At 44.9% G+C, this 16613-nt stretch overlaps 1 protein-coding gene and 1 pseudogene across 1 annotated transcript in view; both read left to right on the forward strand.

Moving 5' to 3' along the window:
- LOC124795202 (inhibitory POU protein-like) overlaps positions 1-16613 on the forward strand; it is a 467081-nt gene that overhangs the window by 70936 nt on the left and 379532 nt on the right. The window lies entirely within an intron of this gene.
- On the forward strand, positions 536-653 carry LOC124796805 (annotated as a pseudogene).

Genomic DNA, 16613 nt, shown 5'->3' on the forward strand with positions numbered 1-16613 from the left:
CGTTTTTATCGCCGCACTCATGCAGTACCAGAAATAGCTACTGTGGGGAGGTGCCCCGACACCGACACCGCTGTGGACCGCACAGTCCCTGCATGGAGTTCTTTCCCTTCTAACGTCACAGCTGATTAGGGAGAAAGTTTGAGCCATCGCGTTGCCCGTGTTCGTTATCACCAACAGCTTCTCATGGGTAGTGCTGCTTCGCTGGATACACGCTACACCAAATGCTGTGTGTGTGTGTGTGTGTGTGTGTGTGTGAGAGAGAGAGAGAGAGAGAGGAGAGAGGGAGAGAACGGGTTAAATCGCCTGTAACTTACACTCCTTTTATTTCGTGTATAGTTCAAGATATCGGCAAATCGTAATAGAAAAATGTGCACGTAATTCTCTTGCATGAGTAATACTAGAGACAAGAGCCCGTCCTATCTCCTGCTAACATCGGAAGTTAATCTATTCTTGCCTCAACTCACTCATGTCCCCAGTGGATTTTACGCTTTTGTGACTTTTTAATTTTTGTTTTACTGTTTACCTTGTTTTCGGGGGCAACGGCCTTGCCTCAGTGGATACACCGGTTCCCGTCTGATTACCGAAGTTAAGCGCTGTCGGGCGTGGCCGGCACTTGGATGGGTGACCATCCAGGCCGCCATGCGCTGTTGCCATTTTTCGGGGTGCACTCAGTCTCGTGATGCCAATTGAGAAGCTACTCGACCGAATAGTAGCGGCTCCGGTCACAGAAAATCATCATAACGACTGGGAGAGTGGTGTGCTGACCACAAGCTCCTCCTATCCACATCCTCATCTGAGGATGACGCGGCGGTCGGATGGTCCCGATGGGCCACTTGTGGCCTGAAGACGGAGTGCTGCTGCTGCTGCTTGTTTTCGTGGGAAACTCAAAAGGCTGCGTGACGACTTGCGTGTTTTCTACCATTTTTCTCTAATCAGAGATATAAAACGTCTGAGATAATGAAGCAGTCACGCTTTTCTATTTTTGTTCCTTTCATTTTTATGTTCCATACCTCAATTGGTAAAAACAGAATCCTTAAAGGATCACTTTGTGTCCTTCTGTCTGTCTGTCTTTGTGTCCGACTTCAAGAGACCCCAGAACGGTTAGAGGTATCAAGTTGAAATTTATGTCACATACTTTGGTCTAAGGTTCCTTGGCGATGACAAAACGTGAAGCTTCCAAGTCAATGCAGACAAAAGATACGGTCATTTATATCACAGATTTTGATACTCGCAAACTCACACTCCATTACCTACAGCGAACTTCCCGTTGACCTGCACCCATGGAATTTGCCGAGAAACAAGGTTTCACACTACAGTGAAAGGAAAAAAATCGAAATTGTTAATTTTTAATTTCATCAACGAAAAAAATATTTTTCCTCATTTTTTATGAAACTGACACTCTGTCCGTTCGTCTGTTACGACCCTTTTTTTTCGGGAAGAAATGGACGTTCTTCCTCGTCCACCCTACAGCCCGAACCTCGCACCTTCCGACTTCCAGGTGTTTGACCCAATGAAGGATGCACTCCACAGGAAGCAGTACGTGGGTGTTTGGGAGGCGATGAATGCAACAAGGCGATGGACCGGATGTTGACCAGTAGAGTGGTACCATGAGGTCATAATGGTCCTGCCAGTAAGGTGGCGTAAGGCTGTCGCACTGAACGGAGTGTAGGGTAAAAATAGAGTTTTGTGGTCAAAGGAGTGGGGAATAAGATGGTGTACTGGAATTCTGGATAAATCCAACCTGCTCTCAGAAAAAAAGTGTTGCATTACTCATTGAACGCCCCTCGTACAAGCATGTAATACAATTTTTGCCAATTACACGTTTGTAGTATTCCCTCTTAACGGTATTGCAGTTTTAATGTCCAATAGGGTAGTTTCAATAATGATTGTGATTGTTAAACACTTGTCGCGTGGTGAATATTAATTCCCAGGCTGATATCACGTGCTGAATTATTTGGGCATGCACGAAGCTACTAGATGTGTTCACTAACGTCATGGATACGTTATACTGTGCCAACAAATATCTTGAAACATCGAGGTGGCATAGAATAGAAGAACACGTGGCAGGCAGTGCTGGATTAAGGCAGCGCGGTGCCGCTAGCGGATGCTAAGAAGAGGCCCTTTGGTTTGCATTAGGCCTCAAAACTTAGGGTATAAAATAAAACAGTACGTTGGTCTAAAAGATATATGTACATTTTCTTGAATGATTATCGTTATACAAACATTTAAAACGTAAATTATTTTCGCACCATGACCAAATATAATTGTTACTGAACTGCAATCACATTTTTTATACAAATTCGTTTCATTACATTTGTGAAAAATAAACTAAGTACAATTATTGAAATTATATAGCCAAGGTTCATAACTTATATTTAACAAAGGAAATATATTTAAAATCAAATTAATCGAATAAAACAAACAATCATTTTGACAAGGACTTAAAGAAAATTATCGATCTGTAACTACTGAAAACGTGGCCTTTAACTTCCGGGTCCAGAGCCTTGGCCATTATGCTACGGAGCTACTGGGTAAAATTTTATTTTTAATGGTTCAGTGTCTCACGAGAAATTATTTTAGTCACTTTTTCGCGAACGAGAGTCCACCGTTGTGGATGGCCGCGCAGTGTGGAACCTGGCACCGAATTCTACCTCACTATGTGGGTGGTTTCAAAAAGCCAATCCCACCGCTGGTATCTCAGTGGCAAATAAATATTCACTGTATTCGGAAATAAATGAATTATGCTGTTGTTAAACGGTAGTATTGTGTCGTATTAGTCCACAGCGACCGGCGAAGAGACAACGACACAAAAGAAACGCAGGAAGCGCGAAACTACTACTCGTCATATAAAAATAGTCCACCAATAAGAAAGCAACCTCCATTCTAGATGGCTCGTATCAAGAGTACTACATGAAAAGTAAATACACTACAGAATGACTAATAGTAACAAAAATAGGGAGGTTATCCATTAATTACTTTCTTATTGATAATCAGTAGAACCTTTTCCTTATTGATCGAGTTATTACAGCCAGCTGTACTTTTTGTAGTGTTGTCAACTAACTACAAATAACGTATGGCGTGGCCAAATCTCAGTTTACGGATGATGTAAAATTGTTACTACTCATTGTGGATCTAGACACTACCGTATTTCCACTGTATGATAGATAGAACACCATTAATATCTAACTTACATTTTTTTTTTACACAAAGGCGCGGGGTCCATAATGCGAGCGGTCCGTAGAATTTGTCAGCTCTTGTTTCCTGGTTAATGCTGCACCGATGGTAGGGCGAATCGTCCGCAGCTCGTGGTCGTGCGGTAGCGTTCTCGCTTGCCACGCCCGGGTTCCCCGGTTCGACTCCCGGCGGGGTCAGGGATTTTCTCTGCCTCGTGATGACTGGGTGTTGTGTGATGTCCTTAGGTTAGTTACGTTTAAGTAGTTCTATGTTCTAGGGGACTGATGACGATCGATGTTAAGTCCCACAGTGCTCAGAGCCATTTGAACCATTTTTTTAGGCCGAATCAGTTTTGTTACTGCACTGCCATCCCCGCACAGACTGATAAGCTTGCAATGGACATTAAAACGAGTTACATGAAAGTATTAATACACTTTCTAGTTAGCGAACATTATTATTATAAATTCTTCTCTCCCGTCAGATACTCGATTCATGCTACAGCAATTTCTTCCACTCTACGCCCTCGCCGATCCTTATCGGATCTTCCTTAAACGTTTAGTCGCTTTATTCACCATTCAATAACACAGCATCACACACATACGGGCACACAATATCGGAAAATAAGGGTAAACAAATAATACTCGGGGGATGCACTAAGTTGGCGACACACGCGATGAGAGAGAACAAACGAATACGCGAGGTACCCTTGTGTACAGTTCCATACTGCGCGTACGAAGTGAGCAAATAGCGTCCTGTAAATAATCAGAACACGGAATACAAGAAAAATAAGAACAGCGTAAGAGAATACAGTGATGCGGTACAGTACTGTCGGCGCGCCGCCTAGGAGCGTGGGCAAATACAGGATTGCGCGACAGCCGCGCAGCACACACAGAACAATACCGACTGCACTGGGGACAACAACATCAAATATGCAAGCGAACACATAAACGGCGCAATAACAGCGAGAAACAAAATCTCCTTACGCGAATATAGATATAACAGACATGTGAGGGATCATCCTAGAATGTCCGAAACGAAGCGTTTGCGATGTGACACAGAACGTTTATTCCTCTATGGTTCACTGTAAATGTTTCTGCTATAAAAATAAACCTTGCTGAAATGAACTTCGCATCGGGTATATACAACAGCACTGCCTTATATACTATGGCGAAGCATTAGGCGCTCACAAAAATGGGCGTTTGCTGCTTTCCTTGTTATTCTATTTTAACAAAACAAAGTTTCTATTTTGCGTCCTCTACGTGAACAGGAGATCACGGAAATCGTCAATAAAAAAATACGGAAAGGACGCGAGATATAAGCGGTGCGTACTGCAGAAGCATAAGGCACGGTTCTTCTACTCCACAGCATTAAATGGGCTTTTGAGTCACCATTTCTAATAAATAATAGAAGCCGAAGAAAAGTCAGTTCTAAAAATTCGTAAAATGATTATTGTAGCTCAACTTCATTTCTTTAAGACCATGAATTTATGATAAGTGATGGCTCAGCTTCCGTAGCGGAGAACACAGATAATCTACATTCGAGCTCCGGTACCATCAAATGCTAATTTCTTGTTAGAAAGACTTGCGCAGAGAACGGTCAGCTTTATAGCCACTACAGAGGCGCTGCGGCCAAGAAAAGCAGCTACTTTGGTTTCGAAAGTCTCCGCTATGACTAGGGGAGCATTATGCTGACAACGAGTTCATCAAATACTGGCACGTTTATACTGTTTCGATCCTAGTACAATGTTGGCACATTAAGCCTTTATTGCGCACTAAACCCTCGACAGCGCTATCGCCCCGCTGGTCTCTAGGACCCTAGCCAACGGAGGATAAGATGCTGGTTTGTGCTTAAATACGCGGCAATTGTTTGTAGTCCTGGCACATGCGCTGTGATTGGCTGCTTTAACGTCTCCTTAGGCATACCATTGTTGATTGCTCGTTCTGATACTAGTCTGGCGTACGCAGACTTCACTCTTTATGAAATTTCAATTAAATACCATTAGCTGCTGACGGGCGTTGATATACATCAACGGGGACAGTTGAAAATGTGTGGCCCGAGTGGGACTCGAACCCGGGATCTCCTGCTTACATGGCAGACGCTCTATCCATCTGAGCCACCGAGGGTACAGAGGATAGTGCGACTGCAGGGACGTATCGCCGGCACGCTCTTCGTGAGACCCACATTCTCAACTTGTAGTCCAGACACCACATTCGTAGTGCCCCTGCCATTATACCTGTTACTCGCGGCTGACAATCCATCGAGTCCCGTAAGAGTTCAGGCAATCTGTGTGCATCTGCACTGAAGGAGGTCATCAGCCGGTTAGCCTTTAACGATACGAAGATGGCATCTGTTCTTTCGGACATGTCCGAATGAGTGACCGTGCAGCTCTTTAGAATGAAATTACAATTAAATCAATACCATTAGCTGCTGACGGACGTTGATATACATCAACGGGGACAGTTGAAAATGTGTTACTCTTTATTGTAAACTTTGGAGATAACTTAGCCTGACTTAGTGAAGCAGCCAGAAGACACGGTCAGATGTCGATGTAACTTCGTACATGTACACGCAATGGATGGGTATGTAACCAATTAGAGCTACAATTGTCTTTGACAGAAAGAACGGTCACCAGTGTGCACTGGTGTTGTTCGTCTTTAGTGTTGATGCCAGGCCTGGTAGGGTACGTAAGGGGCATGGAAAGCGTCAGATGTTGAAGGATGGGAAGATGCAGTGTACTAAGGTAAGACGACTTTGTCAGCACCTGACATAGTTTGAGTGGGAGCTCATTTTGGGTCTCCATTTGACCGTCTGGTCCAATGGCGCAATATCCAGATTTGTGGGACATGCGGATGCGATAGCGGCCCGATGTTGCGCTGTATGGCAGCTTGAGGGCAGGCATACTCTGCACCACTGTTCCGTTCGACCTAGTCTGATCACCCCAAGAGTCGATCGCCCTATTGTGCACCAAGCACATCGTAATCCTTCTATAGTTACCATCAGAGAACGACTATTGGATTCTGTGCAACATTCTGTGTCACTCCTTACGGTTAGTCGGAGGCTAGCGGCAATCGTGCTAGGGAATTCCCGTTTCTCGTATAGGCTATCGTTAACAGCACTGCATTTGGAATGGTGCCATGAATGGGGAGCACGGACTTCATAAGCGTGGCATCGTATTTTGTTCTGCGATGAGTCGCGGCTCAGCACTACTCCACATGATGATCCTCGATTGAGTTTCCATTGCTTCACAGTTTTGTTGAGTCACTACGTCGTTGCATAGGGGGGCACGGGTATGACTTCTGGTAGTGACTGAGTGAACTGTGATGGTACAACATCCCGTGTTCAGACATATTACATCGTGATGTCACCTGTCGTGCCGACGTATCATCATGACAAGTTTCGATAGGACATGGCTCGTCCAGACAAGGCATGTGTCTCTGTGAACTATCTGTATGACGTTGAGGTACTGCCACGGCCAGCAATATCCCTAGATCTGTACCAGATAGAAGATGCGCGGAACCAGTACTCACATCGAATCCATCCCAGTGGCAGTATCCTAGATATCAAGGGCCAGCTACAACAGTTGTATACCAAGAGATATTATAACGTATTGATGACAGCCTTACCAGCCGATCAGTGCATGCATCCAAGCCAGAGAGGCTGCAGCATCGCACTGATAAATAGAACCATATGCCACTTTCTAAGTACATTTGACATGATATTGTAATCACTGAGACAAAATCACATACCCTCACAACCCGTCTTGTTTCATTTCGTTTCCTCCTCCCCTTCCAGGAGATTCACTCTTTTTGTTAAGCAGTATATGAAGTAAGAGTATAGATATCGCGGAACAACTCATTTCAGTCGATCCCGATTGCATAAACGTCTGTGGCTAGGCACACACACACACACACACACACACACACACACACACACACACACAGATCATGCTGGATGCACAGTGTAAAGAACATGAATAAAACGTGGAACACGTAAGTTGCCACTAACATAATTCATTTCATTAGCGAATTACTGCTACTGTTATCAGGCGACACAGAGGGCAATGAATTTCCTTCACACAACTGAAAGTTATCGTAGCAAGTAAGCAACAGCGATGTGGCCAGCTACACCGTAGACGGTCACGGCGGGCATTAACGTGCCTGTGCGAGCAGACGTATGCCAGCGTCAGGTTTCTAGCTTAGGCAGAGGATAAAAGGTCAGCGTTATCGACATAGTCTTGCAGTAAATGCAAATTAACAACACATACGGCGATTCAGCTGCCGCTACCGATGTCGTTATATGCAACCCGCAATTCTGCATCTGGCCTTTAAAATCGGGAGTGAGATTTTTGTATTCTCTCGCTCGCTATGTACAAAATATTAATCCAACAGGAAAAATGAATTCGAGCGAAAAATTAAGACCTTTTTGTAGTTAAATTTTGTACTGGAGTAAGTTTTTGGCAGAGGCCATAATCTTCCAGTTATCCAAGAAAAACGTACAAAAGTGCCCTTCAAACGCAACCCCAATCCCTCACTCAGTCCCCACCGGTCAGGATTTCTAGTATGCTGTTCATGGAACTCCCTCCCACCACTGTACAAAAATTCGCCACTGCACGAATTATTTCTCACACTCGACCTTCTTTTGTTCTTCATCGACGGACCTTTTCTACACCACCGGCTTTGCCGAGGACTCAGAAACTGTAAAACCGATGTATGTGTAAATTTTACCTAACAATTTTCTGAATTTTGACAGCATGAAATAAAGAATTGCATCGTTGTTTTCGTCAGGCCTTCTGACTGCGAAGCTACTGTCCTTGTTAAGGGTTATATCTGAATCGAATGGCCTATATAATTTGTCTTACTGTAACGTTCACAAAACCCGATTTTCTTTCATTGTCCCCACGGGCACGTTTAAATTAATAATTATAACGAAATAGCCGACTATGTTAGAAGCGTAATAGCCCAATCAAAACAGACCAAAAAACGTTGAATATCGGTAATAGTTTACGAAGTTAGAAATTTTTATTCAGTGATAAGAGGGCGTGCCACGAATAATATACCAGAAATCTTGACTCGTGAGGGATGTGTATTGGAGCAGAGATGCGTTTGAAAGTCGGTTTCATACGTTTTCGTAAATAACTCGAAAACCATTGGTTCCAGCAAAAGCGTAAACCAGTACAAAATTTAACTACATTCCATTTCCTACAAACATGTCTTGTTCATTTTTTGTAGGAATTATACACTCCAGCTCATAAATTGAGGATAATAAAGCTGATACATGGTGAAACAATACTCTGGTGGACGGTTTGCTGGATTAAATCACTTCGGGAAATGACCATGCGGTGTATTTGACCTGAGGTCGTCGCACGGTGGCGCAGGCAGCAGTCCACATACGCAGACGTGTGTTGGTGCATGTCAGAGTACGGTGCAGCGAGTAAATGTGTAGACGTTTTTAAAGGTTCTATGGTGACTGTGTGTTGAAAATGGCTCAAATAACACATATTGTTGACGTTATGAGGGGTAGAATACTAGGGCTGGTCAAAAACAGCAAGTCGTAGCACGGGCCCTCCGTGTGCCACAAAGTGTGATCTCAAAATTATGGCAACGATTCCAGCAGACAGGAAACGTGTCCAGGCGCTACAGTACGGGACGTCCACAGTGTACACCACCACAAGAAGACCGATATCTCACCATCAGTGCCCGCAGACGGCCACGGAGTACTGCAGGTAGCCTTGCTCGGGACCTTACCGCAGCCACTGGAACAGTTGTCTCCAGACACACAGTCTACAGACGACTGAACAGACATGGTTTATTCGCCCGGAGACCTGCAAAGTGCATTCCACTGACCGCTAGTGACAGGAGATCCCATAAAGCCTGGTGTCAAGAACACAGTACATGGTCATTGGAACAGTGATCCCAGGTTATGTTCACGGACGAGTCCAGGTATAGTCTGAACAGTGATTCTCGCCGGGTTTTCATCTGGCGTGAACCAGGAACCAGATACCAACCCCTTAATGTCCTTGTAAGGGACCTGTATGGAGGTCGTGGTTTGATGGTGTGGGGTGGAATTATGATTGGTGCACGTATAAGCACGCATGTCTTTGACAGAGGAACTGTAACAAGTCAAGTGTATCGGGACGTCATTTTGCACCAGTATGTCCGCTTTTCAGGGTTACAGTGGGTCCCACCTTGCTCCTGATGGATGATAACACACGGCCCCACCGAGCTGCCATCGTGGAGGAGTCCCTTGAAACAGAGGGTGTCCGGAAAATGGAGTAGCCTGCCTGTTCTCCAGACCTAAGCCCCATCGAGCACGTCTGGGATGCTCTCAGTCGGCGTATCGCTGCACGTGTTCAAACCCCTACGACACTTCGGGAGCTCCGACAGGCAATGGTGCAAGTATGGAAGGCTATGCCCCAGAAGCTGCTCGACCACCTTATCCAGAGTATGCCAACGTATTGTGCGGTGGTGATCATATCCCATATTGATGTCAAGGTACATGCGCAGGAAACAGTGGCGCTTTGTAGCACATGTTTTTCGGGCGGTTTTCTCATCACCCATACGGTGGCCTTACAGATGTGTGTCGTGTGTGTTCCCCATGTGCCTATGCTATTAGCGCCAGTTTTGTGTAGTGCCACATTGTGTGGCACCACATTCTGTAATTATCCCCAATATGTGAGCATGAGTGTAGTTTGCGCGTACCGACCAAGAGAATATTAAAATCTCGCGCTTAATTTTTGAAGGTCCGATATAGAATAGCGGACTGCTTAAAATGACGTCTGTGCGGCAGCTGAATCGCCTTTTGGGCTGTAAAAGTAACGAATAAATATTTTCCATGAGTAACCACTACGGTCGAGCCACTTTCACGTTACAAGTATCCTTTATGTTGGCTAGTACTGTCATTGTATACAACGTGTCCGATACGCCGTTGCCGCAGAGCTTTGGGCGCGCAGGTGTTTGTTTACAAAGCAACGGCGCCACCAGCAAGGGAGAGGGGAGTGAAAGTACACTCAGGTTCACAACACTGTTGGCCGGCCGCTGGTGGCCTAGCGGTTCAGCCGCTACAGTCTGGAACCGCGCGACCGCTACGGTCGCAGGTTCGAATCCTGCCTCGGGCATGGATGTGTGTGTTGTCCTTAGGTTAGTTAGGTTTAAGTAGTTCTAAGTTCTAGGGGACTTATGACCTCAGCAGTTGAGTCCCATAGTGCTCAGAGCCATTTGAACAATTTTTTTCACAACACTGTTGACGCTGGGTGCATTGTCAACTAGTATTCTAGACTCTTAAGTCAATACAACCAGTGTATTACCCACATGGACGACACGAACAGAATACTACAGTGTACACAATTACTTACTAACTACTAAGTCTTGGACTTAATATCTAGAGCTGCAATAAATCTAGGCTGCATCTGACGCTCTCTGCGTTTTTCCCGCAGTATCAACAACACTCGCTGTAACTTCCTTCTGTCTCACAACAATGAGTCTTCGTCGGATGAGTTATCAAGATGTTTCACTAATGACGTCTGCCATTGTTTACATACAGCACGTATTGTATTTTACATAAACAGACAGATAAATTAAGAGCACTAGTTGAATAAAGTTACCTGTCACACTTAGCACCAGTAAGAAATAATGTGTGTCATAACTAAAGCACATATTACACTCTTTTTTTCGATTGCCAGCCATACACACTGCGCGTAAGAATTTACAGAATTAACGAAACGAAGCTGAGACTGACTGAACACATACTAAAATTACCGAGACGGGCACGAGTCGGGTAGGAGAAATGAAAGGGAGCTGTTACGGAACACAGAGTGTTTGTGTGTCATTACATACCTGTTAATTAGTAAAGAATATTTACGACTGGCAAAAGCCCAGTGACACAGACGGATCTGTCTAGTAAAAGTCTTAAGAGACAACACAAAAGGCAGAAGATACATTCTTGTACCCCATTCTTCATTTGACCCATAGCCGTGGCTAACTGAGACCCTCACTGAAATGACTGTTTCCACTTCCTCATTCCGGTTTATGCTACTGGTAGGAAGAGAGTACCTCACTTGGGTGTGTTAACAAGCCTTTAGATTGAGGATATAGTTTGTCTAGCGTCCTGTGATCTCCCACTTATCCACTTTCTTGCTGACACTTTGGAAGAGGCGGGCTTGAGATAGTCGTCTGGCGCCCGATGTTTTGGTTTTCGGTAGCTTCCTTAATTCACCTTCATTTGGCCTGATGTTGTTATCAGATACTCTTATAATGATGAACTATCTTTCGCTCCCCTTGTCAATAAAATGGCCTTGTCCTTGAGAATGTTGCACTTTTTTCTGGTAATTTATTTAGCGTAGCTCTGGTTTATTCACTGTAGTGCCAACAATTTCTTTTTTATACTAAAAGTAATGGAAGAGTAGGGCTTAAAGTTTTGGAACAATATCCATACACTTTTTTTTTTTTTTTTTGGTCATCAGTCTAATGACTGGTTTGATGCGGCCCGCCACGAATTCCTTTCCTGTGCTAACCTCTTCATCTCAGAGTAGCACTTGCAACCTACGTCCTCAATTATTTGCTTGACGTATTCCAATCTCTGTCTTCCTCTACAGTTTTTGCCCTCTACACCTCCATCTAGTACCATAGAAGTCATTCCCTCATGTCTTAGCAGATGTCCTATCATTCCGTCCCTTCTCCTTATCAGTGTTTTCCACATATTCCTTTCCTCTCCGATTCTGCGTAGAACCTCCTCATTCCTTACGTTATCAGTCCACCTAATTTTCAACATTCGTCTATAGCACCACATCTCAAATGCTTCGATTCTCTTCTGTTCCGGTTTTCCCACAGTCCATGTTTCACTACCATACCAGACGTACACCCTCAGAAATTTCTTCCTCAAATTAAGGCCGGTATTTGATAATAGTAGACTTCTCTTGGCCAGAAATGCCTTTTTTGCCATAGCGAGTCTGCTTTCGATGTCCTCCTTGCTCCGTCCGTCATTGGTTATTTTACTGCCTAGGTAGCAGAATTCCTTAACTTCATTGACTTCGTGACCATCAATCCTGATGTTAAGTTTCTCGCCGTTCTCATTTCTACTACTTCTCATTACCTTCGTCTTTCTCCGATTTACTCTCAAACCGTACTGTGTACTCATTAGACTGTTCATTCCGTTCAGCAGATCATTTAATTCTTCTTCACTTTCACTCAGGATAGCAATGTCATCAGCGAATCGTATCATTGATATCCTTACACCTTGTATTTTAATTCCACTCCTGAACCTTTCTTTTATTTCCATCATTGCTTCCTCGATGTACAGATTGAAGAGAAGGGGTGAAAGGCTACAGCCTTGTCTTACACCCTTCTTAATACGAGCACTTCGTTCTTGATCGTCCGCTCTTACTATTCCATCTTGGTTGTTGTACATATTGTATATGACCCGTCTCTCCCTATAGCTTACCCCTACTTTTTTTCAGAATCTCGAACAGCTTGCACCATTTTATATTGTCGAACGCTTTTTCCAGGTCGACAAATCCTATGAAAGTGTCTTGATTTTTCTTTAGCCTTGCTTCCATTATTAGCCGTATGTTATTCTTGTAAGCAGCTTCGATGCATGAGCTGTTAAGCTGATTGTGCGATAACTCTCGCACTTGTCAGCTCTTGCCGTCTTCGGAATTGTGTGGATGATGCTTTTCCGAAAGTCAGATGGTACATCGCCAGACTCATATATTCTACACACCATCGTGAATAATCGTTTTGTTGCCACTTCCCCCAATGATTTTAGAAATTCTGATGGAATGTTATCTATTCCTTCTGCCTTATTTGACCGTAAGTCCTCCAAAGCTCTTTTAAATTCGGATTCTAGTACTGGATCCCCTATCTCTTCTAAATCGACTCCTGTTTCTTCTTCTATCACATCAGACAAATCTTCACCCTCATGGAGGCTTTCAATGTATTCTTTCCACCTATCTGCTCTCTCCTCTGCATTTAACAGTGGAATTCCCGTTACACTCTTAATGTTACCACCGTTGCTTTTAATGTCACCAAATGTTGTTTTGACTTTCATGTATGCTGAGTCTGCCCTTCCGACAATCATATCTTTTTCGATGTCTTCACATTTTTCCTGCAGCCATTTCGTCTTAGCTTCCCTGCACTTCCTATTTATTTAATTCCTCTTCAACTGTACTGCCTACTGCGCTATTCCTTATTGCTGTATCTATAGCGTTAGAGAACTTCAAAAGTATCTCGTCATTCCTTAGTACTTCCGTATTCTACTTCTATGCGTATTGATTCTTCCTGACTAATGTCTTGAACTTCAGCCTACTCTTTATCACTACTATATTGTGATCTGAGTCTATATCTGTTCCTGGGTACGCCTTACAATCCAGTATCTGATTTCGGAATCTCTGTCTGACCATGATGTAATCTAACTGAAATCTTCCCGTATATCCCGGCCTTTTCCAAGTATACCTCCTCCTCTTGTGATTCTTGAACAGGGTATTCGCTATTACTAGCTGAAACTTGTTACAGAACTCAATCAGTCTTTCTCCTCTTTCATTACTTGTCCCAAGCCCATATTCTCATGTAACCTTTTCTTCTACTCCTTCCCCTACAACTGCATTCCAGTCGCCCATGACTATTAGATTTTCGTCCCCCTTAACATACTGCATTACCCTTTCAATATCCTCATACACTTTCTCTATCTGTTCATCTTCAGCTTGCGACGTCGGCATGTATACCTCAACCATCGTTGTCGGTGTTGGTCTGCTGTCGATTCTGATTAGAACAACCCGGTCACTGAACTGTTCACAGTAACACATCCTCTGCCCTACCTTCCTATTCATAACGAATCCTACACCTGTTATACCATTTTCTGCTGCTGTTGATATTACCCGATACTCATCTGACCAGAAATCCTTGTCTTCCTTCCACTTCACTTCACTGACCCCTACTATATCTAGATTGAGCCTTTGCATTTCCCTTTTCAGATTTTCTAGTTTCCCTACCACGTTCAACCTTCTGACATTCCACGCCCCGACTCGTAGAACGTTATCCTTTCGTTGATTATTCAGTCTTTTTCTCATGGTAACCTCCCCCTGGGCAGTCCCCTCCCGGAGATCCGAATGGAGGACTGTTCCGGAATCTTTTGCCAATGGAGAGATCATCATGACACTTCTTCAATAACAGGCCGCATGTCCTGTGGATACACGTTACGTGTCTTTAATTCAGTGGTTTCCATTGCCTTCTGCATCCTCATGTCGTTGATCATTGCTGATTCTTCCGCCTTTAGGGGCAATTTCCCACCCCTAGGACAAGAGAGTGCCCTGAACCTCTATCCGCTCCTCCGCCCTCTTTGACTAGGCCGTTGGCAGAATGAGGCTGACTTCTTATGCCGGAAGTCTTCGGCCACCAATGCTGATTATTAATCAAAATTTAGGCAGTGGCGGGGATCGAACCCGGGACCGAAGACGTTTTGATTATGAATCAAAGACGCTACCCCTAGACCACGGGTTACTTCCGCATTACTTCAGTCTATTTTCCCAGATTTTGTTTACCCTTATTTGCATTTGGTTCGGGCTTTATGTGGTGGATGGATGCAAACTCCTTCGTGTGAATCTTAATGATTTCACGGTTTATTACGTGATTCATAAAATTGCATGAATTCAGATGTAGCCAAACTACGTTTGTTGCTAACATTTCAGCTGTAAACCATGCAGCCGAGTTTGGAGTGAGCCGAAAGTCTCCCGTCCACCGTATATATACACTGACAGGGGAGCCGAGTGCAACCCGCACCAGACATCTAAGTTGAAGTTGGGTGGCAGGAGGATTGGATCGGATTGATTTGGGCTAAGAGACCAAACAGCGAGGTCATTGGTCTCATTGGATTAGGGAAGGATGGAGAAGGAAGTCGGCCATGACCTGTCAAAGGAACCATCCCGGCATTTGCCTAGAGCGATTTAGGGAAATCACGGAAAACCTAAATCAGGATGGCTGGAGACGAGTTTGAACTGTCGTCCTCCCTAATGCAAGGCATCCCAGATATGCTCAATAATATTCATGCCAGGGCAGTTTGGTGGCGAATGCAAGTGTTTAAACTCTGAATAGTGTTCCTGGAGCCACTCTGTAGCAATTCTGGACGTGCGGGGTGTCGCATTGTCCTGCTGGAATGGCCAAAGTCCGTCGGAATGCACAATGGACATGAATCGATGCAGGTGATCAGACAGGATGCTTACGTACGTGACACCTGTCAGAATCGTATTTATACGTATCAGGGGCCCTATATCACTCCAACTGCAATCGTCAAACACCATTATAGAACGTCTACCAGCTTGAACAGTCCCCTGCTGACATTCGGGGTCCACGGATTCATGACGTTGTCACCATATTCGTACACGTCCATCCGCTCGATACAATCTGAAATGAGACTCGTTCGAGCAGGCAACACGTTACCAGTCATCAGCACTCCAACGTTGGTGTTCACGGACTCAGGCGAGGCGTAAAGCTTTGTGTTGTGCAGTCATCAAGGGTACACGATGGACCTTCGGCTTCTAAAGCCCGTACCGATGATGTTTTGTTGAATGGTTCGTATGCTGACAGTTGAAATCTGCAGCAATTTGCGGAAGGGTTGCACTTCTGTCACGTTGTACTATTCTCTTTAGTAGTCATTGGTATCGTTATTGCAGGATCTTTTTCCGGCCTCAGTGATATCGGAGATTCCTGATATTCACCGTACTCTCCTGGAATCGTCGTACGGGAAAATGCTAACTTCATCGCTACCTCGGAGATGCTGTGTCCAATCGCTCGTGCGCTGACTGTAACACCATGTTCAGATTCACTTACATGTTGATAACCGGCCATTGTAATAGCAGTGAGCGATCTAACTACTGCACCAGACCCTTGTTGTCTTATTTAGGCGTTGCCGACCGCAGCGCCGTATTCTGCCTGTTTACGTATCTCTGTATTTGAATACGCACGCTTATACAAGGCGCTTCAGTGTATTTTATCAACAAGTCTTGAGAGTTATCACGACGCTAGCAAATAATTACGAGCTATGGGGCACTTTCTTAAAATGTGCTGAGATCTATCTGCGTCTCTGCAGACCGCTTACAGGGGAAAGTCGGTACGTGGACAGACGTGAAGGCGCCTGCTGCAGAGGAGCCAGGCGTCAGACGGTGTCGGGTGTGTGGCGCAGTAGACGACGCAGCGTAAATTCGGGCGGCCGCGATGGGGGCGTTTTAAAGGCACCGCGGCCACTCCCGCCGGCGTCGTCGTCGGCTGCGGCGTCGCTTTTTAGGAGGCGCTAAACTAAGAGCTGTTTTATGGCGCGGGGTCGCTCCCCATCTGGCGCGGTCGCGCTCCACTCAGCGCTAGCCACCTGTGCTGTGCCGCGCCGTGCTGTGTTCATTACCCGCTACAGCAGAGGGGCGTGGCGCAGCGGGCCGTCCCGCCAGCAGCGATTTCCTG

The sequence above is a fragment of the Schistocerca piceifrons genome, chromosome 4, assembly GCF_021461385.2.
Source record: "Schistocerca piceifrons isolate TAMUIC-IGC-003096 chromosome 4, iqSchPice1.1, whole genome shotgun sequence".
In the NCBI taxonomy this organism is placed as follows: Eukaryota; Metazoa; Arthropoda; class Insecta; order Orthoptera; family Acrididae; genus Schistocerca; species Schistocerca piceifrons.